Source organism: Carettochelys insculpta, chromosome 5, assembly GCF_033958435.1.
Source record: "Carettochelys insculpta isolate YL-2023 chromosome 5, ASM3395843v1, whole genome shotgun sequence".
NCBI classification, from domain to species: domain Eukaryota; kingdom Metazoa; phylum Chordata; order Testudines; family Carettochelyidae; genus Carettochelys; species Carettochelys insculpta.
This window is the reverse complement of record NC_134141.1, coordinates 39,310,647-39,336,200: the sequence shown is the minus strand read 5'-3', so window position 1 is coordinate 39,336,200 and position 25,554 is coordinate 39,310,647. Positions and strand designations below refer to the sequence as shown.

Here is a 25,554-nt window from a genome sequence, read left to right as displayed (position 1 = left end):
GGAAGGCGCTAAACCTGGAATTAATTTGGTTCAGCCTGTGAAACAATCCGTTTGCTCTGCCTAATTCCGGCAATTACACAAGTTGTCCCAGCCGCAATTAACATGTAAATAAGCCGCGGAGGGTGGGGCTGGCACCGCTACTGCCAAAGACGAGAGTGAGGCAGGCTCCCTCCCCTACTCCTCACTCGCCAGACCTGAGCCTGGGGGCGCTAGAGCGGGGACGCCCTGGCGTAGCCGCGTGGACAGGCAGGGAGCCGTGTTCCCGGGCGGGGGCTGGGAAGCCGGAGGATTAATCTATTAGCTCTTTTGGCGCTCCTCGCTGGACTGATCGGCTCTGAGTGATTAAGCCAGGCAGCCGCGAGCAAACTGCCATTGCTGGGGGAGGGGAGCGATTCGCCAAACAGAACCAGCCAATGTCCCTAGCGGGCCAGGGGATTGATGTCATCCTAGTTCTTCAGCGTAGTGCCCTCCGCCAAGTGCAATGGCAGGGCAAGGCGAGTGGGGCTACAATAGCTCTCTGTATTACACGCGTGCCGGACCCCGTCCACAGGTAGCTGGAGACACACGGAGCATGAGACCAGCTGCACAGTCCAGGGCAGGGAGCGCAGAGGGGGAGGCGCGCGTGTATCTAGGCGCACACGGCAGCTGCGAGCTGTGTCCCAGGCCCGTGATGCCCCCTTGACGGGAGGCAGGGAGGCTGCCGCCGGGCTAAGAGGTGCGCAGCTCCGGCGCCCGAGCGAGCCGCCCTTGAGTTAGTGGGGGCTTTGCCTTCGCCTTCCAAGGCAGCCGGATCAGGCAGCAACTTCGCACATGTAATCAACGTTCGCGTTGCTCGCCCAGGCGAATCAGTGCAGCGGCGCCTTCTGGCGCGCAGGGAGCACTGCAAGAGACAGCTCCGAGACGTCTTTCTCCCCGGGCTGACAGCCTGAGAACTAGCTAGAGCTATTGTGTGTGCGGGCGTGTTCTTAGCCCTAGCAGCCGGGACACACGCGCGCGCGCGCAGCCCCTACTTCTCATGTAAGCCTGTGTCTGTCCCGTGCTGTGCCCACGCCGCAGCTTCGAGCTCTCACAGGCGCGAGTGAGTCTCGGCTTCTGATTTGTTTTTGTCTCCGGGCAGTGTTTCATTGTCGTGTGTTCAGCCCCTGGCAGGCAAGTGGGGCTCTCGTCTGTTCTGCCGCTTGTCCCTTAGCGCGAGGCTTTGCGCCTGGAATGGAAAGAGTTTTAGTGGACTCGGAACAATCGCGAGGCTGGAAAATGTCGATGGGCAACGTGACCCGCGTTTCTGGTTGCCTCACTCCATACCAAGCTGATGCAAACAGAAGCATATGTACCTGGAGTAGGAATGAGGACATGCACTGGCAGTGGAGAGGAGGCGGGATGCACTGGCTTTTGGGGAGCTTCCTTTAAAAATGTCTCTTTCAACGCGAGCGATGGATAGAGGCTGGGTCTCGGCAATTCAATATTTTTGAACGAGAGGTTCTTTCCTTTCCCTTCTTCGGGCCCCACTATAAAATCAAGCTAATATTTAAAAGGTGTCTGTGTTCGCAGCCCGGGGGGGTTTATATGGACACCCCCCCACTTCTTTTTATTTAGGATTTCAATAAAAAAATGCATGACATGCAAATACAAAATTGCAAGCCCAATGTTCAGCCTCTCAGAGCAGTTCTGCTCATTTCTTCTTGGCATTTATTTGGAAGAGCTACTCCACCCCCATCTTTGTGCAAGAATACTAGGGACCGAGAAATAACTTTACATATATTTACGTACCTCAGAGTCAATTGGCTTTGTGTGTAGGATGTTCATTGCTCTAGGATGTGAGCGCGGGACCGGTTGGCAGATTTAGAAAGTCGTAGCAATTCACTTCCCCAGCTGCTTTAAAACTTTTCCATGTAAGAAATCCTTTCTTGTGTTCGCGTGTCTTCTTCCTCACCTTTTCCTAGCCAAGGTTCGGCCATTACTTCTCTCATCCCCGCTTCGCCCCTAAGCAGAGCATATGGGATTAGGGCTTTTTCAGCTCTTCACTTTCGTTATCTCCTTGTTTGTATCTGTCTGGGGGATTAGCCACTTGGAAACGTGCCATGCCCTCGTCCTAGCCCCTACCCACTGCACATGCTCATCCTTGTTCGGTATAGCAAGGGCCGGGGGAGGAAGGGTGGGTGGAATCGAGTGAATCCATGCGGAGAGATCCAGTCCGGGATTTGACTCCGCCCGCCCCAAGCTGTCTGCCTTTGACAGAGGAGTTGGGACTCGGAGCCTAGCAGTGGGGAGAGAGGCAGAGCGCGGCGAGAGAGGTTGCTCTGAACTCCTCTCCAAGCACAGTTCAATGACCAGTCGCTTTGAGCTAAAGCAACCGCGCTTTCCAGCCCTGGCGCGCAGGGCGCCGCCTGCCTAGGAGTTTTCCTGAAGCAGCCTCCCCTCCTGGCTGGGTAGGAAGGGAGCAGGACGAGACCCTGAAATGACTTCTCTCGACTGAAGGGGACCTCCCGGAGTGGGATCCCAGTGGAAGCTGGGGTTGGAGAGGAGTTGCTAAACCTTCCTCTTTTTTTTCCTCTCCCGGCCTTGGAAATGAGCAAATTGCCGTTGCATGCCAGAAAGTAGCACCATTAAAGCGCCCATCCCCCAAAGAAGCCCACATGTAGTAATGACAAAGGATTGCCAAGGAGCGAGTGGATCCAGTTTCCCCGAGAGATCCCCTTAACTGGATTACTCAATGGGACACTCCAGCAGCTAGCTCTGTCCTCTCGCTGCCTAGATCCATGCACCGGAAAGGTACGGTACCCCTCTCCCGGGCTCTCTCCAGCCTGCGGGTGGCTTGCAAAGGAAGGCTCCCCCTGCCTTGCAGCGGCAGGTCCGGGAGGAGTGGGCTCGGTGTGTGGTTAAGGTTGCCTGCCGGTTGCTCGCTCGGGAAGGCGGAGGAGAGCCGCCTGCTCCGGTGCATGTTGCGCGGCTGCCCTGCACCGCCAGGCTGCGGCTCGGGCAGCCTGGCGCCTCCGCCCGCTGGCAATCAGGGGCGTCCCTCCGGAGCTCGGGTGCTAGCGGGGTGGCCGCCTTTGCCAAGCGCCTGCTTCGGGGCGGGGCGGGGCGGCGCGGGACGCCCCGGGTGACAGAGCCCGAGCGCTCAGGCTGCTACTCTCGCTGCGCGTCCCGGGAGAGCGGCGGGGGGAGTCTTTGTTATAGGGACAATGTGGGCGCCTTGCACGTGCGTAAGCCCCGGCGCGGCTCTCTCGCCCGGCCTTGGGGCTGCGGTTATGGACTGGGCGCTGGGGCTGGAACAAAGGGGCCGGCGGGGAGCACCCGGCGCACTGCCCTGCGTCCCCCGTGCCGGTCCGGGCTGTGGATGCGCGCTGCTGCCTGGCTTTGTTCGCCAGCGTGGGGCGGGCGCTCTGGGTGAGAGCCCCCTCCCCGCCGCGGGCGCCTGTCATTGCTCTGCCGGAGGGAGGGGGCTGTGGCCCTGTCCCCCGCTCCTGGCTGGGGTGTGGGGGTGTGTGTCGGGGGCCACCCCAACGCCAGGCGGCTCCGGGCGACTCTCGGGCAGGACCGGTCCCCGCCCCCTCTCGCCGCTGCTGTCAGCTCCTCCGGCACTGGGGCTGGGGAGGGGGGCGGCGACCCGGGCTCCTGCCCGCCGCCCAGGAGGGGCTGAAGGAAGGGGCGATCTCGGGACGGCCCCCTCTTGCCGGCTGTCCGCCCTGGCTCAAGCATGAAAGAGCCACTGGCCGGTCCTTAGGGGACCCGACCCCCCCCCCTTCTTGCTCAGCTGCGACCTCCCCCCCCACCTCGCCCCGGGGAGCCAGGCAACCCCCGGGCAAAGTTTGTCTACAAGGAGCTAACAGGAGCGGAGCGCACAATGGAGCGTTTGTTCCGAGCGCCCTCCGAAAAGTGCTGCCGGGGTGAAAATACCAGGCGGGGGAGGGGTGGGGAGCTCCCTGCTGCAGGGACCGTCCCGGGGTGACTGCTCCGGACAACTGCAGACAGAGGGGGGTAGAGCTGAAGGGACCCGAGGGCTTTCCGCCCCCTTTAGCACCACAGAACCCCTATCCAGCAGCAGGGGGCGGAGGGGGCTGACGGTGGCAAGAAGATGCTGCTGGTGGGAGGGATTTTTTTTTTTGTGTCTGTGTGCAGGAGCATGAAAAGCTCTCAGTTGAGAGTAATGTGCATTAAGTGCTCTGGCTGGGAATTTGCATGAGCGAAAGTGGGAGCCTCAGTCTGCAAATCCCCAGGAGTTGCTTCCCTGCCTGCTGGTGTCTTCGAAAAGTGGAGCAGAAGTGAGACAGCCTGGGGCGAGGTTGGGAGCTGGTGGCTGCTGGCCTCCTACAAGGGATTACCTAAGTAATAATTGCGACAGAAATCAGTCCCGGTCAGGAGCTTGCTGGCTGCGGGGCCAGGGAAGCCAGCTGGGGCATTCCCGTGGCCCGGGAAATGTTAGTGAAAGTTTGATGTTGGGTGTGAAAAGGCAGCTCATTTGCTCTGCGCTGAACGCTCTCTGCCAAAGAGTTTTGCTTTGCTGCTTGCTTGTGGGGAACTGGTGCTGATGACATCCAGAGGGAGATGAAATGTAAAAGCACAGCTTTCCCTGCCCCTTTGAGGCTAGCCTCCCAGCAGTTTGGACAAAGTTGAGGCAGTGGGGCTTTTTTAAACAAAAACAGAATGAAAGGGTTTCTCATGGGTGACTATTTCATGCCTACTTGTGATACAGTAATTATTGGGTTCTTCCTGCACCTCCGCATTGGTAAATTCTTGACCACTTGTTTGGAAGGAAATTGGTTCCCTTATTTTCCCCTCTTTCCTACAATAATTGCTGGTTTTAGGTAGCTTTGCAAACTTATACTTATTATGCCAGTGTTTATGCATTTCAGACCTCCTTTGAACTGATACAGAATGAAGATCATAAATTTGTTCTAGATAAAGAAATAGTGGCTTTAGTTAACTTGGCTATAAATTAAAAAATGCAAATTCCTAATGAGGGGAGGAAGTTTGGGTCTATAAATAGCTAATGGCGTAGTTACATTATCCCAAACACTTTCTGGTCTGCTTATCTTATGGTATTATTTGAAATATGCCCTGTTAACTTCTGTTTAATATAATCCAGAGTAACAATTATTAACCCAACCTTAAATACAGGGTCAAAATCCTGTCTCCAGCTATTATCCTGTCTTTGTAAAAGACCATTTGCAATGACTGTTAAGTTTGGTTTACACATTGTTATTTATTTTGGAGCCCTTCCTTCAACCATTCTACATGAGAATAATTCTTATCCACAGGAAAAAGAAAAGCATTTGCTTCAATAGGAAAATTACTCACAGAAGGAAGGCTTGCAGGATCAGGCCCTCTGTTCAGCCTTTGACCAGATTATTTGGCTGGTTTAAGTTATGTATACATATTACTGATTTTAGAGTTGGGTTTGTGGATTTGAGAACAAATAATGAAAAAGAAATATGACCTTGTTTTGGTTAACTAGTCTTGTTTAATGGAGCTGGCCAACATATTTTCAAAAATAGCGGGTCATTGCCAGCAAAACCCTTCCTTACAGTAGTAATCCCACATGACTTTTAATGGAACTGGCATGAGTAATAAAACAAAACCCAAAAAAACCACCTACAGTGCAGTGCCAATGTGTTTCTGTGTTTATATAGTTTTCTTTAGAATATGAAACATCCCATTTTTATATTGGTAACTATTTATAAAAGACCCAAAGACTATAACACAAAGGAAATATACTTCTGGTACAACAAACCAAATATAAAAAATATGGAAACAGTACAGTACTCCTTTTTCAGAAAATCTTCCACTGACTTTAGCAAATCCAGCCACACTTTTGCATATGCTGAACTTTTATGTTTTATAGGAATAATTAATTTCATGCAATATAAGGTATTTGCTTTTCATAGAATAGTAGTCAAAGAAGATATGAAACATGAGTGAATAGTTTTGAGTGAATAGAATCATCTGGTCCCAGATGTTCTGCATAGTCTCAATTAGTTTACATTAGGTCTGTGTATTTTTCTTATGATGTCAATACCTTCTTTATCAGCTAAACCAGTAATAGGAAGAGGGTTTAATTGGGCGCTAAAATTTACAAGGAACATGTGTATTTAACATCTCTTAACTACTTGAAGATAAAAGTAGATGGTAGCTATGGCCCCTTTTTAATGTATGTAATTTGAGGAAGGCACCAATTGTAATTAGAGTCAGAAGGAAAAGATAACAGTGGGTAAAAACAAGGAGCTGTCTTCATTGATTCATTGTTTTTTTTGGGTTTTCTTTTTAAATAAAAAGGAGTGAATTAATGACCTGTGAAAAATCCAAAATAGAACTGTTTGCATTAAAAAGGAAATAGGTGATTGTGAAGTTGTTTGTGTGTTTTTTGGAAGGAAAGAGGAAATTTGTCATTTTGTTTTGAAGAGCGAGAAGAGTCACACATCAATAGGTCTGAAAGGAGTTCACACAGTTTACAGAAGGGTTGGTTAAAATGTTTAGGATTCAATTGGCGAGTGATAACTCGGGGTTGTAACCTTTATAGTATATGGCTACCATACACTATAATAAAAAGCTCAAAACATACAAAATGAAATCTGGAATATAATATTCATTATGATACATATTTTAATGCATTTTTGCAAATTATATGAAGGGAGAAAAGCTAATGGTACTAAAATAGAAATCTTATATTCCTAAATAGGCACGGATGCTGCTCTCTTTTACCTTTTTTCCCACATGACCTCACATTCCAGAGTTTGATCTTCAAAGCCCAACTCATCTGAATAATCCTTAATCATCTGAGTAGTTTCATTGAAGTAAAACCAGACTATGTAAGCATGGATTACTCTGGTGAACAAGAGTTTGCTACATAAAATCCCTACACTGGATATTGTGTCCGATTATACGAAATGATCCATGGTCCGGACCTGATGTAGTGCACTGCTGAGCACATCCTTGCAGGACGAAACCCTTACTGCTAATTTGGTCCCAGATCTGTGTATTACTGGTCTGATATGAGTGATGATTTAGTCAGGTCCAAAACAAATTGTGCTGAACTCCGTATCTTTCAATTACCTCTTACATCTAACCAGCACAACTGTTGATTCTTAAATATTTTAACTATTAACCCATTGCCCTGCACTGCATTACAATGAGGTGTGAAAGGGCTATATGGAGATCACTTTGACAGTGAAATGGGGCCAATTCTGGTATAGAGAGGAATTTGTGTTTGTTTAAAAGTAAACACAGCAGCAGTAACACAACTGTGAGGATAGTAAGTCAAGAGCAGAGACTCTTGGGGCCTGATCTTTGAACTCAAAGGTGGGTGAGTAACTTTACTTGATCCGAGCGAGGCCATTGAGATGAGTAAAATCACCTGGAAGGCAACCCATGGGCCAAATCTGGATTACCCAACACTTTTGAACAGATCATGATATATTTATATTTACTTATTTTTATCATGGTATTATAATTTTTGTATTATTTGCCCTTGAGTCCAGATCTTGACCAAGAGGTTTGGAGCTTGACAAAAAAATAGTAGGTTAATCCAGTGTATGTGTTTGCACCATTGGATAAGCTTAATTTCCAGTTGGAATTCGGTCTGTTGCCAGAATTAACATATAACATATTAACATAACACTACTTTCCTTATGATGCAGAATCTATTTATCAATTAATTCGATATTCCTGATGATAAACACAATTGAGCATCTTTACAGTTTTAATTTACATCTTTATTATCACCAGTGGTCAAGAACTTGGTTTAGGGCTCATCCACTGAGTGGCACTGATAGGTGGATAGTACCTCCAAGCACAAAGCTGAGGCATTGGTACAGCATTTTAGAGTGAAGAGTGCCCCCTACCCAACTGCAATTTATTGAAGATCTAGATTTCTTCAGAAGAGCTCCACAGCACAAACTGATCTAGCATGTCCCTTTTGTATCAATAGTGAGATGTGAAAGGATCAAAGCAACATGGGGAATAACTTTAGAACTAAAGACACACTGAGCTGAGAAACTGAATGCTGAAAAATTTATAGTTTATTTTAAAAATATACCCATAGAAGGGCTCATTATTTTTGACCTTTCAGAAGCAGAAAAGCTGCTAATGGTTAATGAAGGAGACCCAGGAAATACAGAAGGGAAGTGATACATAGGAAATTTCTTGCTTCCCCACCTCAATTTGACTCAAGGTATGGTTTTACAATTGGAAATAGATGTAACTTTATGTAATCAACCAAAAAACACACACACACACAAGAACAATGAAAAAAGAACCACAACCACATTATCCCATAATCCAAAACCCTATGAAAGTTCAGCCTTCCTGGAGCCTTCCATAGTATGGAATTATAGTTATGTATCAGCCAAAAAGAGGGGTATGTAATACAGTGTGTGCAATACTGAGATTTTCTTGTTTGAAAGATTTTTTTTTTAATTCCCATAGTATCCGTAGTGGTTGGAAAAGAGAAGTAAAATGAATTAGATAAACAAGCTATTAAAAGAACTGCCAGTTGCTGTATTTCAAGAGTAAAGACATATGGTAATTCACTGCATTCATGATGACCTTTCTTTTAAAAGTATTGTCAATAATAGCTATTTCTATATACAGTATTTTAGAGCAGATACTTGGAATTTATCTTTTAATATGCTGCCTTCTCCTGTTTCTTTTCAGTGGTTATAAACCCTCCCCTGCTACTGAGGGTATTTCTGCAATAATATTTTTAAATGTTCATGCCATAGTGAAAATAATAGGAGTTTTCCCTTCATGAAGGATTGCAAAATTGGGCTCTTAGTAGTAGGTTGAAAGGAAAGTATGTCCCAATACTTCTGTGGTTTCTATATCTAATTGCCTTCAGTGGAAGCCAAATATTTATGGAAGTAAAGAGTGCTTTTTGTTATAGGTTTTTAGGTTAGTCTGAGACAGATACATAGAACCCATATATCAGAAGTTTTCCTAGAGGGGACAATGGAATTCTGATGTATCCAGTCCCAAACACGGTGGGGAAAAGTGCACCTCAACATATTTCTAACCCCGGCATACGTTACCTCCCTTCCTTTACATGCAGCCGTGCAGCCTCAGTTGGACAACACGAGTAGCGGGTATACTTGCATTTGAGTTGGAAACAGTCACATAGGAAATTGGCTATTTGGTTCCCTTCATCATTCTGTCAGATTTTTATCTGTAACACCCATCTTTTCAGTGTGATGTAAATAAGTACCTAAACAATGTTCAGCACTTTGAACTGTTTTTAGGACAACAAAAGCACAGTTTTGTTGATGCCTATCAAAATCTACTTCTTAATGGTAGTTTGAGGTGGATTCTATGCTAATTTCTCCTGCGTTCTTGAATTATGGCCTACCTAGACATTGTCGCTGGGATCTTCATCTATTAATCATGGAAGCTGCTTTCTTATTCAGTTGCCATAGTTTCAGTGCCTCAGATAGTGTTGGGGTGCCTTGGGAAAGGCTTGAGATATACTAGGACTTGCAAACCTTGCAGTTATTTTGGCAGTAGTAGATCTCTACAAGAATAGAAAACATCTTCCAACATAACTCAGTGTTGAATTAAAAGAGGCAACTCCTAGATGGGTCTCTGTGGACCTTGTTATGTGAACATACAGCTGATTTTTTTACTCCCAAGATTTGCTTCTTGCTAAGTCTTGCTGCTAAAAATGTACAGTTCAGAGACTAATAGCTACTTTTATCTATTGCAAGAGCAGGAAAGGCGTTTCATTAGGGCTGCTGATAACTGATTGGGTAAATTAGGGCATTTAGGGCTTACTAAGCAATCCAGGTAATTTGTTTTAGGATCTATTGAACCTAGGTACATGACATCATGTTTCTGAAAGAGTAAACTTTTGTTTAGCTTCCATTATTACCCTAATTTAACCTTTCCTTTTTGGGATCCCTGTTCACAGTGCGGAACAGTTTACTGGCTGCAGTGGCCATTGGAGCCATTCCCGGGGGCGGGGGTGGGGGGATAGAGTAAACTTTTGGCATTCAGAACTAATGCTCTTTCAGCGCTTTGTGAAAACAACCATTTATTTTTTTTATGGTTGTAGTACCTAGTTTAATTATAACAAAGCATTTGTAGCTTTGCAGAGGCAGAATTAGACACAGATTCTAGGAGCTCACCTGTAAAACGTTGTCGTGTTCTACAGAGGGGGAAAACAAGTTCTAAACTGGCATAGCAAGAAACACTAACTATTGTACAAAACACATTTCTCATTTTGTCTAATTATTTGTGTCTGCTGTATATGATGTAAAGTATTGCATAGCTTTCTTTTGCTACACAACTTACAAATCTGCTTTTTTCCCACTGAAGCAAAATTTCCATTGATTTGAACGTGAGTAGCAATGAGTCATCAGTTTTAGAACATACTTGAATTTCATTTCTGTTAGATTTTATTTTCAGTTTCTCAAACAGGAATCAAGTTCTTCCATCCAGTTTTAATAATGCAGTTTTATTCTCGTATACATAAGCTTGACCAATATTTTCGTTTCAAGAAAAAGATCTGTAAAATTCATATCAAGCAAGACATCATACTGAAAGGTGTGCAGAGAGATTAAAGATAGCTTAACTCATTAAAAAGGAACTATTCTGAAAAACTAGCCTTTTTTTTTCCTATAACATGGGTAGCTTTCATTCAAGGATGAGCTCCTGAGCTTCAGTTTTTGATTTCATTACACAGGCATATCAGTTTCTGAAAAGGTCAACCAGTAATTTTAATACATGTGCCTACTACAGATATAACCCTTCCTCATGAATTATACCAAATGGCTGATTTCAAAGTCCAGCAATTTAAAGTAAATTAGAGGGGATAATAAGGCTTTAATTGCTGCTAACTTTGGCATATTTTTGGGCCCAAAAATATATAAAGTGTAGCTTTGTACTTTCAAGTGATACAGGAGTTTTTAATCCCGTGGTGTGACTTTTCCCTACACTGCTATTAACCATCCAAACCTGTTCCATTAACCAGATGAAACATGTTAGTTTATCCAGCATTGCAGTAGCTCAATATAATTCTGTGAACCAGTGGTGGGCAACCAGAAGCCCTTAGTCTGCAGGTGGCTCATCAGGGTTCTATATGTGGCCCATGAGACATTTTGTTTACCATTAGCCACATGCAGCCTTGCCAGATTCTGCTTGTTTCCTTCCACATAGCTTTCTCCCTGCTGGTATTACCAAAGTGACACAGACGTACAGCCCGGGCATGTGAAGTGAGGTGCATGCTGATTGACTGTGAGAGCTGTGCACTCCCCCTACATGCAATCAAAGCACTGCTATTATTGTTAGCTGCCCCTTGCAAATTCTAGGTACCAAAGCATAGTTAGCAAAAGTACCCTACCCCAAGAGGCTGTCTTTGTTACAGTAGTCCTGTGGCCCACGGAGAAGAAGACACACCAGTCATGCAAGCTACTCACTAGCCTAGGTTGCCCGTCACTGGTATAATCAGATATGCCCTGGTCACTTTACTGCCACCTGAATGGGTGGAAGTAAGTAATTTCAAAAGCAAACTGATATTAATGAAAAAGTACTTCAGCTCAAAAGCAGTAAAAGCACCTTGTGCTAGTCATGCATTCTGCCCCCCAAATTTATAATAGTCCAGTTAGTCTCAGGTTAGACAAGGTACTACTCACGCAGCTTTAAGGAAGGAAAATAGCTCTTTTGTGGGTGTCATACTCATATAGAGTGTGGACTTTAATTAACCTTAATTAACAATTTCTGATTACATATTTTTGTGTCTCCAAGGCATAATCGTATCTGCCGTCATGTTACTGCAGAGCATTGTTTTAGCATCAAGTGAATTATAATGCATTGTGTCCAATCCTGTCTCTATTGAAGTCAAAAGCAAGACTCCTCAGGATTGATCCCTGAGTGTATTCTCAGTTAATAGTGTATGGTTGGGCAACTAAAGAGTGCATCCACATCTCTTTGTAGCTAAACTGTAACATGTAACACTGGATCTCATCAAGCAAAGGAAACACACTCTTCATAAAGAATTAAAGTATAATACAGTAAACCCTCAATGCGCAATTTCAAATTGCACTTAACTTGCATTAATATGAGTTAAATGCAACTCAAAATCCTGCTCCTCTGGCCCCCCTGGCCCCCATTCAACCCTTCTCTCCGGGCCCCAATTCAACATCCTCCCACCCCCACCCCCTGTGGCCTGGCTCGCCACTCCTGCATGCAGCTCTGGCTTACGACCCCTGCCCCGGTACAAACCCTAGCCCCCCAACAGCCCACCTCACCGCCTCCACGCATGGCTCTGGCTGAACAACCCCAGCCCCAGTTCAAATCCCCCATGTGCAGCTCTGGTTTAACCCCTGCTCCCTGCCCTGGTTCAAGTCCCCGCAGCACAGCTCACCGTCTGAGCATGGCTCCGGCTTAACCCCCCGCACTGAAGTCCTCACCCTCCCAGGCTTAACCCCTGCCCCCCTCCCACAGCCTCAACTCACCACCATGCTTAACCCTCCCCAGATGCTCCCCTCACCCCCTGCAGGACTTAACCTTTCAAAAGGAGCTCCAGGTACTCCTGATGCTTCACTGGCTATAGAACGTACATCCCGCCGGGAAAAAAAGCCACCCCCCAACTTATGTGAAATTCAAGGTGTGCGAGGGTGTGTGGGAACGCAACCTTTGTGTAACTCTAGGGACTACTCTATTTCCTAATTTGTACTGGGTTTCAACAACATTATAGGGAGTGTTCTGCCACCACAGTTTGTATTTAGTAGTCTCTTGTTTTCTGGATAGTCTTAATGGGATAAGCTCTGGTTTGGACTGTATGGCTGTGTGTACATGGGCACAAATCTTCGAAATAGCTATATTTCGAAGATTACTAATGAGGCGCTGAATTGAATATTCAGCACCTCATTAGCATTAGGACACTTCTGGCCGTGGTACTTCGAAAGCATGTGGCTCAGCGCGGCTACATGGGGGTCCTTTTTGAAAGGACCTGCACCTTTCAAAATCCCCTTATTCTGATCAGTGAGCAGGATAAGGGGATTTTGAAAGGTGCGGCTCCTTTCAAAAAGGACGCCCGTGTAGCCGCGCCGAGCCACACGCTTTCGAAGCACCACGGCCAGAAGCGTCCTAATGCTAATGAGGTGCTGAATATTCAATTCAGCACCTCATTAGTAATCTTCGAAATATAGCTATTTCGAAGATTTGTGCCCGTGTAGACACAGCTTATATGTAGGGGCTGAAGAAGGTGTAATTCCTCCTTGTCCACAAGCTTCATAAGAATGGCCATCAGACAATTGGTCAGTCTTGCCCAGTGTCTTATCTACTAATGGTGGATAATGCCAGGTGCTTCAGAGCAAATGAACAGAGCAGGCAATCTTCAAGTGGTCCATCCAGTCATTCATTCCCAACTTCTGGCAAACAGGCTGGAGACACGCTCTCTCTGTTGGCCTTCATTACATCCCTTGGCAAGGAGTTCCACAGTTTGACTGTCTGTTGTTTGAAGACATACTTCCTTTTGTTTATTTTAAACCTGCTGACTGTTAATTACATTGGATGACCCCTTGTTCTTGCATTAGCTGATACAGTACATAACATTTCCTTATTCACTTTCTTCATAGCAGTCAAGATTTTATAGCCCTCTGTCATATCCTTTCCAAGCTGAAACATCCGAGTCTTTTTAATCTCTCGCATGAAAGCTGATCCATTCCCCTAATTATTTCTGTTCCCTTCTCTGTATTTTTCCAATTCCAATTTTTTTTTGAGATGTGGCGACCATATCTGCACACATTATTCCAGATGTGCATACCATGGACTTATCGATTATTATTTTCTATCTAATTATCTATAGAGCCCTGAAAGGATACAAAATTTGTATCTATATCCACGTCTGTACCTGCAAGAGAGAGATCCACGGATGCAGATACCTGTGGGTATCTGCAAATTTGCAGAGTCCTAGACACAAAATTTGTATCTGCATCAGCATTCATATATGGAAGAATGAGCTGCAGATATCTGCAAATTTGGAGGGCTCTAATTCTCTGTCCCTTTCCTAATGATTTCTAACATTCTGCTAAGGTTTTTTGACTGCCACTGCACACTGAGTAGATGTTTTCAGAGATTCATCCACAGTCACGCCCAGATTTCTTTCTTCTGTGGTAACAGCTAACCCCATCATTTTATTATATAATATATATATATATATTATAATATAAAATCAGCATTTATTTTTCAATGTGCAATCCTGTACATTTATCAACATTGAATTTCATCTGCCATTTTGTTGTGTGAGCACCCAATGACTTGTATTCTGCTTTCAACTCACCTGTCATGAATAATTTTGTATCATCTGCAAATTTTGCCATCTCACAGTTTATGTACCCCCTTTCCCAGATCACTTATGGATATATTGAATAGCACCAGTCCCCATATAGACCTTTAGGGTATACTGCTCTTTATCTCTCTTCATTCTGTCAAGTGACCGTTTATTCCTACCCTTTGTTTTCTATCTTTTCACCAGGGACTGATTCATGAAAGGACCTTCCCTCTTATCCTATGACTACTTACCTGCACCTGAGGTCTGGGCAGCATCAGCTATGCACCCATTGCTTCCCTCTGAGCGAGCGGGGATGGGGAGACATGATGGGGAAAATAGTTGGAGCCTTGACTCTGCTTCTCCAGTGCTCTGGTACAATTGAGCTACTGTAGGCAATGGCGTAGGGTAGTGCTGGAACAGGCCAGCAGCAGAGTACTACCTCCTATAGACATATGCCAGAGAAGTGGGGAAGAAAGATGGGAATCGTGCCTCAAAAAGGCACCTTTCATTCGCTGTATTATTCCTGTGATGCAGATACCTGTCACCCCACACACAAGTCTTAATCCAAAGTAACGATCCTCAGAGTCCCAGGAGCCTCTCCATGGACTGAGGTATAACCCAATGTCAACTTAGCAAAATTTGTCCAGTATTTGTTTTGAAACACCTTTTTCATTATTAGGTACCCCAGAGTGGCCCTTGACCTATTAAATATATTTTTCAAGCATGATTGATGAATCATCTCATTAAAAGCCTGGTTAATTTTCATAGTACTTAGCTTCTAAGAATAGAGTTTTAAATTAAATTTCTGTGTGTGAACAATAAATTTGTACCTTACATAAACTTTGAGTAGCCATTGACTCATAAGTTTTAGAATAATTTGTACTTATTAATTATAAATGTTCGGTTTTTGCATTTATGACTTACTGATATTTAACCATCTTACTAAGAAAAGACCTAAATTAAATTGATCTTTAATATATGCTGTAATGTGTTCTAGGAAAGTGATTACATAACATAGCTTTTCTGATCTGTACTCACCTAACAAGATTTCTTCTAATAGAAATAAATTCATGCAATACATTTGTATGGATTTTTCCTAGGGGCAGTAACTAGAGTGGAGAGAGGAAAGTAATTTCATTTTTTGCAAACAAGAAAGATGACAAACTTCATTTCAGAGGCTGTTTTGTCCTGATTACATCAATTTGGGCAAAAAAATTATTTTTTAGTTCCACTAGGGCTTTTCCTAAGTAAAACCTGAAGACTCTGGCCTTTAAAAAGATATTCTTGGAATGGGAAAGACTTTTGCATAAGCTCTTGCACTTTTAAAAATTATCTTCAAGGTGTTTCCTTTTAGTTCTGAGGAAGGGAAGTTCAGTATTTTGAAATACTGTGATTAATTCCCTCGCCAGAAGCATATCTTGTAGGGTGGTGTCTTCTTTTCTCAACTTTTATCCTGTTCTGAACATAAGACCCAGAGATATTGCCAGAACATTTCCTTTCCCAAAGAAAAAAAAATTCCTGTTTTTGTTTAACAGACCAAATGGATAATTAGCCAATCTGGAGGTAAAAGTTTGAAAATGGGGATAGAAGGCATATGGATGACTGACCCTTTGAACAACACAGTTCTTTCATTGCCAAGATAGTTTCCCAGTACAGTATATAATTTATATATGCTTATAAGAGAAAATTGATTATAATTGGGACTTAAATAAAAATATAGCCCATGTAATAATTAGACCATGTTCTCAGTCACCAGTATTCTATTTTCTTTTTAGCAAGTGCTTTACATTTTAACAGATATATGTTTATGCAATAGTTATATTTATCTGTGTTTATGTCTTAAGATATCTTGTGTAACTGAAATGCTGGAGATGACATCACTTACAAAATCATAAATAGCACCTAGCAAGTGGTGTTTCTAATGTGCCGCAAGTAAATTCTGCGGCTGTACTAAGAGGGAAGGAAAATGAAGAATGTGTAATGACTGTTAATGTCAGAGAAGGGATCTGTAAGAATATATGCACTAATTTACCTTGAATAGCAAACCAGTTCTTTTAGACATGTTTTACAAATGGTCAGTAATCAGTGTTAGTTTAAAGCAGATGGCAACATTGGTTGCTGTTGCAGCCAAAGAATCCTAAGAACTTTGCAGACTCTTAGATCTCCTCCTGTAGTGTTTTCTGAATACAGGGTGCTGTACCAGGCCCTAATTCTGTAGTCCTGGCTCACACTGCACTCCATGGGGCGACTCTTGAGGCCCAATCCTGCAAATCTTTTTTTCAGGGGCGTAGACCTTACCTATGTGAATCATCTCATCAAAGCCAATTATACTGTTCATGTGAGTAAGAACTAGTTGAATGACTACTCATGAACTTTTTGAGACTACTCTCGATAGCGAGAGCTAAGAGGCTCCTAGGCTTAATCTACATTCACCTGGGCAAAGCTAAGAGCCAATCCTACTCCAAAGGCAAAATCCCTATTTACTTAACTGGGAGCAGGATAAGTTTATAAGGACCCATTGGCTATGTCTACATGAGAGGCTTTTCCTGCAAAACTGGGCTTTTGTTTGGGGAAAAACCAAGGAACATCTACACACAAAATGTGCTTTGTCGACAAAACCCAGCACATTCATTGGCAGCATTAGATCTCTCCCTGTTCAGGTACAATGCCTCTCTTGGCAGTATTCTGTCAAAAAACAACCATGTAGATGCTCTGGGACTCTTTTGTTGACAGATAGGGCTTCTGGTTCACCAGGCAACCCTGATTGCAGAGCTTCTGGTCAGCCATTCTGTCGAGAAGAGGCCAGGCAGTCTGGTTGCTCACTGTTGACATACTGAATTGCTCTTTCAATCTGCTTTTATGTGTAGATGCTATCTGACGACAGAAGTTTTGCCGGGGCATCCCTTCCGACAGTGACTTCTGTTGACAGAAGCTTCTCGTGTAGATGTAGCCATTCTGATTCCCACTCAAATCAGTGGAAGGACTCCCATGGATTTCAGTGGGAGATGGACTGAGCCAACAATGTGGTGGATTTTCAACTGTCTAAGGAAACCAATGAGAAAACTCAATGATATTCAATCCTTCAAGAAGTTCCTTGTTTCCCTGCATGTATAGAGTTTCTACATATAAGATGTAAGTCTGTTAGCATTTCTATTGAAGAAACTATATCTCTTAGAGTATCCGTGTTCAAAGGAGTTTAAAAGTGAACTTTTTTCCAGTTAATCCTGGAAAAGCCTGTTATTGAATGTAACAAAACTGAACCCCTCTTCTAGGTCACAATTTTGTTTACTTCTGCTGGATAAATACCAAAAAATGAGCTGCTAGTATGAATTACTTAGAAGATAAACAAAGATCTTTGCAAAGATGTGTTTAAAAAAATTTATACCTAAAGACTGTATTTTGTTCTGTGTGTGGAATATACTTGGAGGATACATGTTTCATTTTCATTAGTCGAGACAGCAAAAATTACCACCAAACTGAGCAGCTTTCCTTAGCATTATGCAGTAGCTTCTGAAAATGCCAGAAATTTCAAGGGAAAAAACTTGTCACTTGATCACAACAGCTAGTTTTAAAATAAAGTCTTCTGTAAAACAGTCACTAACAATAAAGTGTCTAAGGGAATAAAGAAAAGCTTAGCCAAGTATTTTTATTTGTTGAGAATGAAAAATATTTGTCTCTTAAAGTTTTGGCTTTTTTTTTCACCTCAGCTGTTTAAATTGTGAAAACTAATAGGAAAATGTGCTTTTCTTTCAATTTTCCTTTTCATGTTACATATCGTCTGCCCTCTTGTGTCTATAAAATTCCAGTGCAGACATTCTTGCCAGCCAGCTTTTGTAAGGGGAGTGACAACACTGAACATAAATAGGAAAAGGCAAACCCAAATAACACTTTTTAAATGCTCTGTAGTTTTTATGTTAGTGTGTTGTCTTGCTGTTTACAAGGAACATAAGAAACAACACAGTTAACTTTCTACAGTAGAATCTGATGATATCTCAAAGTTGGTTCGTGAACCTGATGCACATCCATACCTCAGAGCCAATTTACAGTAGCGAATAAAGGCCATAATGTGTTTGATTTAAATACGATTCTCTCCCTGCCCTGAGAAACCACTGATTGGATTAACATGCGCTTTTAGGGCCCCTGTTTAATTTCAAGGGTAGCAGGATCTTGCCCTAATACTCCAGGGTAAGTAGGAATGACAAGATACACAAGTGTTAACAACTTAGACATGAAATGATACATTTTAATCCTGCATTGAAGCCATGGACATTCATTTTGACAATACTTCCAGTTAACATTAAAATAGTGTGGTCTAACGTTATCTCTAGATTATTTGGTTTTCTGATTATTGTGCAAAGGGGATTCCTAAAATGGCAGATTAAGTTCAAATAAATTAATTGCATTTTCCTACAAAGAGATGAAGGAAACAAATAACAAAGATTTCACAGCCTTTAAATAATCTTTTTCCCTCCTGGTGAAACAAGAGAGTAAAAATTGCTCCAAATTATTAAGTAATTTCTGGCAATATTCCACCCTCCGTTCACCATACTCAGTTTTTTGGAGGACACAATAAAATAGGCTGCCACAGTTCTGTATTAAGCAAGCACTCAGCATCATAGAGAAAATTAAGATCATTTTCTGTTTTTATGGTAAAGTATGTTCATGATTCACCTAGTGGTGGCCTCCTCCATATATCCAGATCTGGACTCTGGGCCTTAGCATCCAGAGGTGACCCTCCTCAAAGCTTGGTGGATCTGGGATTTTGGTTCAGGTCCATCTTGCACATTTCATTTGCAATGTGCTGAAATAGGCACAAAAGCTTTTATATGGTTTCAAAAAGTTTTAAATATGGAACAGGCAAAAGAGAATTTTAGTAGTATTTTATTAACCATCTTTAATTAAACTTCTCCCTGATTATCAGCATTCAGGATCTAATTCTAAGCTTGGTGAAGTCCTACTGAAGTCAAGAGAGTGCTGCTTCAGACTTTTCTCCAGATTGTTTTGCTTGTGGATGAGGTTTATGTGGATGGAGTGAATAAAGTACCATCCAGATCCTTTGAGATCCACGAAAATCCCAAGAAATCTGCAGAAGGGTAAAGCCATCTGCTCAGAGGCCCTGGGCCAGGGGCATCCAAACCCTCTTTTGCCTAGGCAAGTGTGTCACAATTGAGTCTGTCCTGTCAGGTGACGCTTATCTAGCATTTGCCTCTGGAGCGCTCCAAGGATTGGTATTGCCCATGTAGAATCTTAGAATCCATAGATCTGGAAAGAACTTTGAGAGGTCATGAAGTGCAGTCCCCTGCTCTCATAGCAGGACCAAGCATCCTGCAGAGGAGTGATAAAAAAGTTAATGTGACTATAGGCCGCATTAATATTTGTGTGGACCCTCAAAAAGCATTCTCAGCTCTTTTGCTTTTTCCTCAAACCCATACCTTTCACCTCATCTCTGCCCACTCCCCATTCACAGATCTATAACCTTACATAGGCCCTCTGGGGAGGCAGTTAACCTCTGTTTCCATGGAAAAAGGAAAAAGATTATTACACAAAGGATTCCCTCGGCACACCAGTCTGAGCAGGGATGATTAGGTCTTTTTGTTTGTTTAAATGATGTCCCTTTATTATTGTGACTGTGTATAATGTGTTTCATCCCCAAATGGTGAGAAATTCAACAATGTGAATAGCATAAAATGTACATTGGAATAAAATGAGGGAATTAGGCAAATATAAAGCCTTTGTTTCCCTGGATATATCATGGAAATGAGGTACCAACTCTGTTATGTGAATGAGAAGGATGATGCTTGATTTCTTGTCAGCTAGGAGGCACCAGTGAAGTAATAAACCTTCCAGTCAAGCCATTTATTTATGTGGGTTGATAAGATGTAATAGATGTTAATATTTTAGCACATGTTGAAAATCAGATAAAATATTAAACTGTCTATGACTTACCTCAGTATCAACCAAAGACTCTCAAAATCCCAATCAACAGCCCCCTGACATTAAAGAGCTTAGCATAATAAGCAAGCCCTGCAGTAAATCCCGCAGGTCATCGAAAATGGAGTCTGTCTGACAAATGTGGGGATGGGGCGAGCAAATGAGTTCCAAAGGCAAATACATCTCTTTGAGAACACCTGCTCACCAATCCCATCTCTTGAACAAAGATGTTAACTCTTGCTGTGCAACTGCTAACAGAGCCAAACAAAGAGGTGATCCCTGTGATGCCTAGATTATTATGGGTGTGGCTACGAAGAGGGTAATAGAGAGGAGGACCACACTGAGGATATTGTCAGAAATGGATTTTTGTTGGAGGTAGGTGCATAGAAGTATTTTGGCTATAGCTAATTTAATCAGATAAAAGCAAGAAAATTCAAACCTAAGGCTGTCACTCTGTGGTTTAAACTCATTTAATTCTGTGTTTACATTACAGTACACAGTACAAAAGATCAAACATGGTTCTGGAAACATGCTAAATGGAACATTAAAGACAGAATGGTTGTGTTAACCATTTACATTCCTTGACTGAAATGAAATCCTTAACATTGTTTAACAAAGTATTTTATCCCTATTACACATTTTTATTTTTATTAACCCTCAGTTGGCTAATGTAAGGAGTAAAATGTAACATCTTTGTTCAAGAGATGGGATTGGTGAGCAGGTGTTCTCAAAGAGATGTATTTGCCTTTGGAACTCATTTGCTCGCCCCATCCCCACATTTGTCAGACGGACTCCATTTTACTGTAAGGAGTTGTATCCTTCTGGTTCGACACATTTCTTAACACACTAGATAATACAGTGGTTACCTAGTGGTAATACCTGCCAATTTCTCAACAGAGGTTTTAGAAATATGTTTGGATTGTAAATCATGTTTAAAAATAGTTTCTATGACAAGCTAATATCTACTGTGTATGTTCAACAGAAAAGTTTCCAAGATGGAGAAGATCCTTCCAGTAGGCCTTCTGCACACCAAAAAATAAGGTGATCCAGTACAAGGGTTTCCCTTATCTGTATTTTCTTTGACTGAAGCTTCACCCATTTAAATTAAATGGATAGTGCTGCATTGATTTTAAATCTCCAGCCCCAAAAGCCCTGCAATAAGCTGAAATGAAGAAGGCAGGAACACGCCAATGACTTGCATATAGATTACCTTTCAAGAGTATTCATGTATGTATGTAGAAATAAAAAAAAGAAAGCTGTAACCCAGAAATTCCAAGTTAAGCCCCAGCTCACAAGATGTTCCCAACCCCTGAAAGGATAGGCTGTTGCAGTGAAGGTAGCCTTCAGTTCTTGGCATGCACACTGCCATCTTAACTTTTGGGACACTAGTGGAGAGAGAATACAGACAATGGAAGTGGGAGTGTGACGTTACCCAGGTACAATCTGAGCTGTTCAACAGCAGTGTCCTCCATAGTTCTCCAACCAAGTCTGCCTCTTACACTCCTTGCCAGTTAATATACAGTTTCCGGCAGGTAACTTACTCCCAGTTACATGGGACTGCATGGTCCTAGCTGGCCATTCATGAATTAACCTGCAGAGCAACACCAGCAAGCTCTCTAGTCCCAGACTTTACCTCAAAAAGTGTGCATCTTGTATTGTCCAATGAACTGCTGAATAAAGCAAGCTCATGTCAAGTCGGTCATTTCATCAGTGAAAAATGATATGTTCCAAACTTGTTATTCCCCAAGTGGCGCTTCCTACACATTTAATCCAAAATATGTTGGTTAACAGAAAACCAACTTTATTAATGACAGAAAAATAAATGATTTTAAGTGACTATGCGTAATCAGGCATAACAGTCACAACTGGTTACAAAAGAAATAAAAGGTAAAATCCAAATTGCTGAATAACAACAAATTAACGGAATTCAAGACAAAGTTATTTCACCATGTGCTGCTGTAAATTTTACAGGCTGGCACTCTCTCCAGCCTGCAATCTGTCCCCCTCAGTTCATTGTCCTTTCAATATTCATTGATGTCACGAGCACACCAATTGAAGGAAGATGAGTGAAGTCAAGCATTTTCTTTTTCTCTTTATAATTCAGTTTTTGTGAGGGAAAACTTTCCTGCTGAGTTATGTGGAATGACAAATGAGGGAGGGGGCAGTAAGAGGTTGGCCAGCAGCCTGCCGGTGAACTGCAGAGGGAGAGGAGACCTGGTGTCCATAGCAGGGATCTGCTCCAACTGTACTCACTGACAGTGGTGGGGGAAGCAGAGAAAGCTGCTCTGCTGGTGTGTTGCTTGCGGGAGGGAATCAGATCACTGCCACACTCACTGGCAGGAAGTAGTATGACATGGCGTGGAGAGCAGAGGAGGTGGGGCTGTATTGCACCATTTCTCCTGCCGCTGCCAGTGTGCATGGGGGAGCAAACACTGCCACAAGTGCTGAACTGTCCCCCTGTCATCCCTGCTTAGTTCCCCAGGCCACATCACTGAGGGAAGGGGTTGGGGAAAAGGTGGTGTGTGGTGGAGCAAGGTCAGAGAAGAGGAGGGGGAAAAGTAGAGAGGGAGCAGGGACAGTGCAGAGCAGGGATGGGGAGAGGCACATCCTAGGCCAGAGGCAGTTTGTCCAACCCCTCCCCAGGGCTTGGGGGTTTATATGGCTGGTTGGTGGTCCTGAGTGGCCCCCTCACCAGTTACTCTTATGAGTCATGGTAGCAGAAAAGTCTTTTGTAGACACAAGACTTGAACAGTCCTTGTGATGGAATGTACATTTCTTGTTTAACTCTCCCCGCTGCTGGAAAATGCCTGTTTAACTACCTACTTTAACAGCTTGCTGGTTTACCAGTGTGTTTTGCTCCTTGTAAAATGGATTTGGGCCTGCTTTGGTTAACCTGGAGCATGTTTTAACAATGTTATGTAGTAGATTCTTCTAACCTTATATATAATATCGTGCATATATTTTATCTGGATAATACTATTCAGCAGATCATGACTTTTCAAATGGTATCTCGCAAAGCATACTTTGTACAAAATGAATCATAACCTTATAAAAGAATAAAAATGGGGCACAGATTGTCACAGGGAGATATTCAGAGAACATTTAAGGAAGAGGGGAGCCAAGATGAACAAGTCTGTAGGTGTGGCCCAGGAAGATTTCCATTAGCAGAGGAGTTGAGATGCAGAGGTGTATGCTGGGGGAAACTCAAAGGTGCAGGAGCAGAAGTGGAGAGGAAGTACTAGCACCTTTCGAGTCTCCTCCACCTTACAAATCCGTTGTTTTCTTTCTGATCAGCCCTCCACCAAATCACCTCAGGAGGTCCACAGTGATTGGGGAAGTCAGAGAAACTAGCAGGTATAGGGAACAGGAGATCATGTTCCCATGGAACTCCTTAACTTTGTAAGTGGGAGAGTTTCCACCTATCTTCTTTTTCCTTCAAAGACTTAGAACACTCCCTGCTTACCCCTTGGAAGGTTTTAGTGGAAGAAATTCTCTTTCCATGCTTAACAAGTGATTGGGTCAGAAATGAAAGTCTGTCTCTGCAAGAGCAAGAGAAAGGAGAAGATTTGTTCTCCAACAGTCTTTTAGTGTGTCACATGAGATTCATCAAAGCCAGTAATGACATTCTTGATTCAAAAGCAGATAGGTCTTTAAATTAGAATTGAAATTCTGGTTCTGAACAGCTAACATAAGATACAGGAAGAGTTGATAAGTTTTATTGCTCTCCTCTTTGTTTGCTGTCTTTGTAACAAGGTGGCAAAAAAAAAGTAGAAGACTTTCTGAACTCTAGTGAAACCCTGTATTTTTAGAGTGTCCAAAATTAGAAAGCCAATTCATTTTAAACTTTGGTTCTTGGTAGAAAGTTTCTACTTTGACCTCAACACTAACCTATCAAACATCATGTAGCAGACCCTTTTTAAAAGATTTTACGGAAGGGATCAATTTGGGGCCTCTAGTGGAAACTCTGTTTTCACCATAAATCCACAGTGGTTGGAATTAAGCTTTTCCAAGCACTGATCCTAGAGCAGTTATAACAAAGAAAACATGTTGATCCTTGCTGACTCATCCATGGAAAGTCAGAACAAGGTTGTGGCATTTGGCAGAACTTGCATAGCTGCTGTCCATGCTCTTTCTCTTCTGTGATGGTCTGGGGACCATCAATTTAGCATTTTTCATAAGACTTAGAGCATGAGCAAAAATATAATGGGAAAGAACCTATATATTACAAATAATATATTGCAGTGAGTTTCCAAAACCCAAACCGCAATGGAAATATGCCCTGACATAGTCAAAATACTGGACTTTCCAAGTGTGTACTTCATGAAAATGATTAATCTTGCCAGAGGTGGTTGTTCATGTTATTCTTTTGAATATAATTGATTAGTAACAGCTGTGATTTTTTTCAAATATTTTAATTTATTTTAAGAAGACAAGATTTTAAAAAATCCTACATTAGTTTGAATCAGGCTTTTCGAAGCTAAAAGTGCTTGACAGTGTCTCATTAATAATTAGATGGACTTGCTCCTACTTGGAAAAGCTGCAATTAACTGTCTTTGGTACAAACAGACACACTGTCTTTTCAGTTCCTGGAGCTTTTGTGAATGTTTTTTGTGTTTTGAGAATACGTGTTAGAACCTAGCTTTATTACACATGATTTGTTTTATGCCAAACTGTTTTAACCCAGAAGAAACCTGTCATAGATACATTATAAATTAAGTTACGTATGTATATATACTATTCATATTTTCTAATGATAGTATTTGTTTATGACCCATGTCTGAATTGGTTTATTCATGGTGCAGTGCTCCATGGAACGTGACAGCATTCAGAATGTAAGGACCTTGATTGTCTTCCTTCCCTCGTACCCATCCCCCCTTCTGCATGGAAAGGAGCCCTGATTAAAGGAGCCAGAACATACTCAATCGGTAGTGCTGTGTGCTATTGAATCCATTGTTTTGTTCTTCTAGTAAGAAGCCAAATCTCATTTTATAGCACAATGTGTTGTAGAATTTTCACTTCATTAGGACAACAGGCTTCCCTATGTCTCCAATTTTCCCATTTATTGCTACAGCTGACAGTACTGTACTGTTTTCTGCAAGTGTGATTATAACCTACTTCTCTGAAAATGTGGTCCTTAATATTATCAGGGAATACAGTCACCATATATTATATCATTTGTGTACTAATGATCTTGTATACTAATGAGATGAAGAAACAAAGATGGCAGTGTCTCTGATAATAGTGTAGCTTTTTGGACTTGTTTGGAGTTTCAGGGTGGTCTTGAGTGAAGAGTTTTTGATAATAATTTGTTGTGTGTTTTAATCATTTAAAAGCATTTTATTTTAATATTAGCAAATGTTAAT

General features: G+C 42.7%; 1 protein-coding gene across 5 annotated transcripts in view; it reads left to right on the top strand.

Annotated features, from left to right (window-relative positions):
- The first annotated feature begins 2,286 nt into the window (after positions 1-2,286).
- SEMA6A (semaphorin 6A) overlaps positions 2,287-25,554 on the top strand; it is a 154,825-nt gene continuing 131,557 nt past the window's right edge. For all 5 annotated transcript variants that reach the window (XM_074994985.1, XM_074994986.1, XM_074994984.1 and 2 more), the window contains exon 1: positions 2,287-2,769. The gene's annotated coding sequence lies outside the window, so the exon portion shown is untranslated. The remainder of the gene's footprint in view (positions 2,770-25,554) is intronic.